Below are 6,690 nucleotides of genomic sequence, written 5' to 3'. Positions count from 1 at the left end.
AAACCAATAAGTCGTGACGAGTGCCTGGCCTCTACTGACAAGACACCATTATACTTGTACCTGGATCTCACTGAATAACCGGGTGACCCATACATGACTTATAACTGAACTATACTGACTCTTACAAGCACAACATCAGGAACTATGCATCAAGAACTCATAGCCACCTGTATTTATATATAAAAAAAAAAAAAAAAAAACAGCGTAAGCCAACTAGGCTGCCACATATACTGTACACAAAAGAATAGGAGCCGACAAGACTACATCACATACCAACTACATACAACTGTCTACAGATCTCTAATGGAGTATAAAGCTGTAGAAAGGACGAGACAGGGCCCCGTCATACCCATACATACATGACAAAAATAGCATACCAAAATGAACTGCAGCTCCGGACCAAGTGGAGCGCACTGACTACCGCTGAGTGGAAGTCCTACAGAGCTGGTCTGCCTATCTGCCTACCTGAACATGCGGGCATGAACGCAGCTTCCCGGGCAATAGTGGAGTCAGTACGGATAATGTGCCGTATGCAAGGCATAAGAACAACAAGTACATAAGATAAGAATCATGAGAGATATCTGAAACATGAAAGCTAAACTCAATATCTGAAAGTGCCTCTGCGGCATATGATATGCATGTTCTCTTTAAAAATCATATTACTGTATTATAGAAGAGCCTTGGTTTCGACCAAGGGTAAAACCATAATTTTTCCCTAGTCCAATTAATTAAAATAGATCACATATTAATTACATTCTACCATCTTCTACAATCTTCTCCCCTTTCCCTTTCTCCATCCGATCAGTTTTCCACTGACTTTCTTTCCTTTTTCGGTGAGTTCAATTTTCTATACATTCCTACTTTAATTTTTGGCGTGTTCTTTTTCCCCTTTCACCACTTAAATTTGTTGGTACAGGTTCATGTGCTTTCTTCTTACTCTCTTTGTTCAATTATTTATTTCAGCTGAGTCTTGCCCATAGTTTCCTTTATTGTATTTTAACTATAATAATACTTCTGTCTACTTCTCTATTCTCTTTCTCGAAGTAATGTGCTGCTTATGCTTTTCCTTTCTATTTCATTCTCCCTTTAATTAGTTTGGTCATATTATTTTCAATTATTGTTGATTAAAGAAATTGCAGGTCTTCTCAATCATATTTGGAAATAAAAACTCCATTGCAGAAGTATTAGGAGGTACTTTCACTTTCTTTTTCCCTTCTTTATTTCATCGGCTTTGTGATTGTTTGATGTATGTTGTCGTGTTCGGCTTCATTTCTGAGCTTTCATGTCACTGAGTGTTGAATTAATTGTTATTGTTTTATGCTAATTGATTTTAGTAGAAATGGAATAGCTAGCTTGAGAACATCACTTACACTGCTAACATAGTGCAAATTCCTGATTATTTGTCATATGCTGCTATATTTTAGCATTTTTTTCAATGCTGTGTTTGATGTTGCTTAAATAACGCACTTGGTCTTATAATGTCTTTATGGCTTCTGTAGTCTCTGACTATGTAAATGTTTAGTTAAGGAAGGGAAAGAGTGATATCCGATTTCACACAAAAAGTTTGATGCTTAAACCCCTGGTAGTCTTAGTCATCATATATTTGGACAGTAGGAGCAGTTAATAAAAATACCACCTTGAATATCAGTAAGAGAACATAGATCCGAGTTCAGTAGTTTGTGGGAGGTAGTTATAGGCTTTTAGCATTGGACCAACAACTCAAATTTCATATTTTGTGAATTGAATTCACCTTTTGATGGTTTCAAAAAGCTAAGGGAAAATTCGACTTTTCACCTTCTCATATCCTACAGCCCTGTTCAGTTCCATAGCGTTCTAGGGTCTTCCGTTCATTTTCCATCTTGTAGTTCTTTCCCGGTAACTAATTTGCTGATTTTGTTCACTGCAATACCTCTTCCTTTCAGGCTTCACTTCCTTCTACATCTTTCACTCCAGTATTTCTCTCTCTGTTTGGCTTCTTCATGCTCTTTCTGCTGTAACTACTGCTGATTTTGTATACTGAATTCTGAATAATAATAGGGAGGAATTGTAGATTTTTCTCATACAGAAATAGTTCAGGTTATTTTCTTCAATTTGATTTCTGATTATTTTTGTGGAGTAACCTAATTTCGCATACTTTTCTTCGATTTGGATGGGATTTCTCTGCTAAGAGTACCTTGAGAATTATTGAAGATTTTTGATAGAATTTTCGCTTGCCTATGTCTAGGATGTCCCAGATGGGAAAAAGGTTAATAAAACCCAGGAGAAGATATTCTCACGGGCTTTGATGTTAGAATTCAAAACCAAACAAGGAGTTTGTGGGAAGAAGTAGGGTTCTGAAAGGAGAATAATGATGACGATGATAGGCTGATGTTACCACTTTAAGCCTGTAAGCACTTCATTTGTTTTATTTCGCTAGATATACTACTTCAATTCTATGGTGAACTTTTTCTACTTTTTGACTTGGATTTTATTCTCAATTGTTGCTATTATAAAGTTTTTCCTCTCCCTACAAAGTCCTTGTGTCAAATTTTCTTTTTGCCTTGGTGATGGCTGATTACATTGCTTGAAAGTTTAATAATTTATACTAAAGCTTCATCTTTACGCTTTTACCTAGGAAGAAAACAGGATCTTCTAGATTCACATACCGTCTCTCTGTAGTTTGTGAAGATATTTAGAAGGTATGAGTTCATTGTGCAAAGCATGTATTTAGTGAAACCTTTTGAACTACATTTTAAGCTACTTTTCTACAAAAATATGTGAAACATACGTGTCGATTGTATTAATTTCAGTGCAAAGTCTGCTTGATCTTCATTTTGAGCATTGAAAAATGTTTTTCCTCTCTTATGAAAGAGTTGTGTTGCTAACTGTAAGGTATGATTGTCATGAAGAACATTATGTTTGAATTTTTTGGGTTTTGGAAGTGGATCCGTTGTGTTATTTATACCATCTTAGAAAGTCGTTTTGTCAAACTGAGATTAAAATAGAAATAAGGACTGTAGTAAGGCATTTTATGAAGAGAATCTGGCATATGTTGCTGGCTTTTATGAAATAATTATAGTTGGTGATGTGTCAAATAGCTTGATGATGTTATGCAGAGTATGTTCAATATACATAATTGCTTGTGTTACCTACCTTGGGATTTCTCAATGAACGTGTGAATTGAATAATATCAGGTAGTTGATAGACAACTGCCAGGTAATTTCTTTTTAATTCATTGCTTTTTCAAAATTTCATGCTTAATGAATGAGTCTCGCTCAAATATATGTTGTTAGAGTATTTAGATGTTACTAGCCTGCCTGTTTTTCCAGAACAAGAAAGGTCACTCAGCTTGATTTTTCTAGGGGATTTCATGGGTCATTATGTAAATTTTGTCATTTAACACACCTTTCACGTCTCCACATTTACATGCCAATGAAATGGTTGAGACTTTTGGCTACTTGATCGGGATGTAATCAATTTCTTAACCGTAAGGGGATTACAAAACATAAATGCCAGGTTAAAAATCCAAAATCAACCTAGAATTATTAATAAGCAGACATAGATAGTGAATCAATCATGGGTGTACTGTGTTGCCGTCATTCTTGCTGATTGATTATTACTACTATTTTCATATAATTGGTATTAGTGTTTTGGCCAGCGATCGCTTCCGCCTCTTTCTTTTTAGATTCTAATGAAGATAGATTGCAGAAAAGGAAGCGTAGTGCGAAAGAACAGAGGAGTATAAACCAAGGCTATGGTGGTGAAGAACAGAGGAGTATAAACCAAGGCTATGGTGGTGGCGGCGATGATCACCTTATACCATTCCGGGTAATATTCCTTTGCTCCCAATTTTCTAATTCTGATTCTGTGAGGTATCTCGTGATTTTCATATGTGGATGTATTTCTTGTGAAACTCAAAAGCTACTAAGTGTTCGTATATAGGTGCTCTATGTGTGTCATCTGTTGCAATGAGGTAGGAATACACAAACATATACAAAATAGTAGAATTACTACATCAAGACTTGATTTTCTTTTCTTCTATATTTCTTTTAATTTCATTAGTTAAAAACTTTCTCCCTTGAAATTTCTATCCACGAGGATGTCGGAGAACTTAAAAAGCACCAGCAAAAACTGATCAGGTTTCATCCTTTTTATATCATATACTGCAGAGTTAAATAACATTTTGTTTTCAATGTCTTCACATGTCTGACTGCCACTAGCACTTAAATTAGTGTAATTTTTCCTCTTTCTCCACCTTTTTGGTTGGAGTTGTCTATTATTGGTACTTCATTGATTTACAATGTAACACAAACATCCCTTGTGCCAACAATTTGGGTCCAGGGAGTTAACAAGCAACGAGGATTGTGCAATTTATGTGTACATCTATTCTCTAGAAGTGTCAAGGTTTAACAATAGTAGTCATTTATTGTGTCAGAAGCTCAAAATTACTCATAACCGCAAAAAAAGAAAATCAACTATGAGTTATCAACATATATTCTTGCAATGTATGTGCATCCATGTATTTGGTTAAATCTGAACACGTGTTCTTTTTGCTACAAATGGCAAACACGTGCTTGAGTAATGGGTTGTATCTATTTTTCATCTACTGCAGTACATTTCAAAGAGAGAGATGATCCAAAGAAGGGTTTCATCTTATATCTTATTTTTTCTACTATATCAATTTGTGTTGTGGTCACTGATACCCTTGGTTATCTCTTCTGTTTCGTCGATTCTTCCTTTTCCCCTGAGAATACCTATCTACTGATGTGATTTGGTTCTATTTTCTTTCTTCGGAGATTCAGTCCCTGCATTTGCAGATAACTAATCAAGTTCTTCCTATTTATTTAAGTTTGACAAAATTCTAAAAGGTTTCTACCATTAATGGTATGATCCTCTTCTCCAAGCCCGACAAAATCTGAGCCCTAACTCAACCTTAAAATGGGAAATTGATGTCATTTTTTTTTTCCAATTATCTGTTACGGTCTCCTCATCTTTTCCGCTTGATTTTCTTAGGAATCCAAGTATCTTATTGTTAGTTCTTGGTGGAAGTGATGTCTAGAAATTTGGTCTAACTTTAAGGAGTTTTAGCGTGAACTCAGGCTATGAATTTGTTGCGGCTGTTACATCCTCCTTCTATGTACAAGCTTATGTATAATTCTAATGCTTTTTTTTTTTTTTGGTCTGGACGATTCAAATTTTTGAATTTCAGCGTTCAGATTCTTCCTTTATGCAGGATCTACTGTTGGTGGACAATAAAGGAATGCATATGTGCAGCTAATTTTTTGTTCCTATTGTTTTCCAGTAGGTTGATATTTTTACTATGAAGGGTCTGCTACTTTTTATTTCTATGCTATTGTCGAAATTGTCTAATCCGAATTTTCTTAGTTATGTCTGTGGCAACTGGCAAAATTAGGAGACTAATGTCGCCTCTATCTTTACATGCTTATGTTTGAAGTCTTGAAGAAGCCTTTTGCAAGCAACTAACTTCTCTAAAACCATACCCTGCATATTAGAGCTACACCTTAAGAATAAATTTAATCGAAAATAGGTAAATTTGACCTTAATAGTTAATAACTTTATTATGCTGCTCACCAGCAAATATAAGTATATTCTTCTGATGATAATAAATACATATATGTGTTTCTAATTTTACACCCTCTAGAAGTGATAGTCTAATTATCCAAGCTATTTTTGTTAGATTCAACGAGTCTCCCATAACAAGGGAACTCTGCTCAGTCAAAACAACCACGACCTCGGAGGACGCTGAATTAGCTGATTTAGTAGTGCTTCATTTTTGAGTGAACTCTTTAGCCAATCCAGTGCAAAAGTATACTTTACTTTTATTTATGATGTCTAGAAAGGTTTAAAGGAAAATACCTTCAGAATTATTAATTTTACTTTAACTAGACAGAGAAAATGCGATCCATCCACTATTGCCATCAACCACGATGGACGTCGCCGAAGGGAGCAAGTTTAGAGTTGAACATATTGGCTCAGAGAAGAGACAAGATCAACACACAATGAGGAAATTCTCTCTACCACAAACATAGGATGGAAATAAAGCTCCTACTTTGAAGAAGTACTGGAAGGTATTACTTTGTTGATTAGAACTTCAATTTCGCAAGTAACAAACCTTTTGTCTAATAATGCCACCAATAAAATGACGTCCTGATTTTCTTTTCATTCCTTTTCCTTTCTCTTCTTGTTATGTGATTTCTCTGTGTTTTATTCTGTATATTTTCGGGTTGTAGTGATTGCAATAATCTGTTTAATACTTCATTTTATCTCCTAGCGTCGGCTCATATGAAATCTTATTGAAAAGAAGACTAGGAGAAAGGTATTACTACTGAAATTGTATGCTGCAAAAGTTTAGAAATTACTTGCACCAGATACCACTTTAAATAAGGCTGACTGACTATGTAGAGTGATTCCGAGGAACTATTTGATATGAACGTAATCCATTTCGAAGCATAATAGGCTAACTTCAAAGTTTTATTAGAATTTAATGTTTAACTTCTTGTTTCTTTCGGATTCTTTTCTTTTTCTTTCTTTCTATCTTCTTTTTGGACCTCCAGCATTATCTTTTCTTTTTGCAAGATTGCAGAACTCTATAGCTCATATAATATTGTGAAAATGTCTTCATTCATTTTTTGGGCAGTCACAATTTTTATTTTTTTTAGCATGTAAAAGTACCTTACTATGGTAGACATG

The 6,690-nt window shown here is 34.9% G+C and overlaps 1 long non-coding RNA gene across 17 annotated transcripts; it reads left to right on the top strand.

Moving 5' to 3' along the window:
• Nucleotides 1-599: 599 nt before the first annotated feature.
• On the top strand, nt 600-6,162 carry LOC132042274 (uncharacterized). Of its 17 annotated transcripts, none has more exons than XR_009411413.1 (7): nt 1,050-1,191; nt 2,225-2,386; nt 2,615-2,678; nt 2,790-3,807; nt 5,189-5,280; nt 5,678-5,806; nt 5,891-6,162. It is a non-coding gene; the product is annotated as an uncharacterized LOC132042274 (long non-coding RNA). The 17 variants fall into 17 exon arrangements; XR_009411406.1 differs by having other exon boundaries at nt 5,189-5,284; XR_009411411.1 differs by lacking the exons at nt 5,189-5,280; nt 5,678-5,806 and adding an exon at nt 600-696 and having other exon boundaries at nt 1,140-1,191.
• Nucleotides 6,163-6,690: the final 528 nt, after the last annotated feature.

Source organism: Lycium ferocissimum, unplaced genomic scaffold, assembly GCF_029784015.1.
Source record: "Lycium ferocissimum isolate CSIRO_LF1 unplaced genomic scaffold, AGI_CSIRO_Lferr_CH_V1 ctg14461, whole genome shotgun sequence".
Classification (NCBI taxonomy): Eukaryota; Viridiplantae; Streptophyta; class Magnoliopsida; order Solanales; family Solanaceae; genus Lycium; species Lycium ferocissimum.
This window is presented reverse-complemented; position numbering and strand designations above follow the sequence as displayed.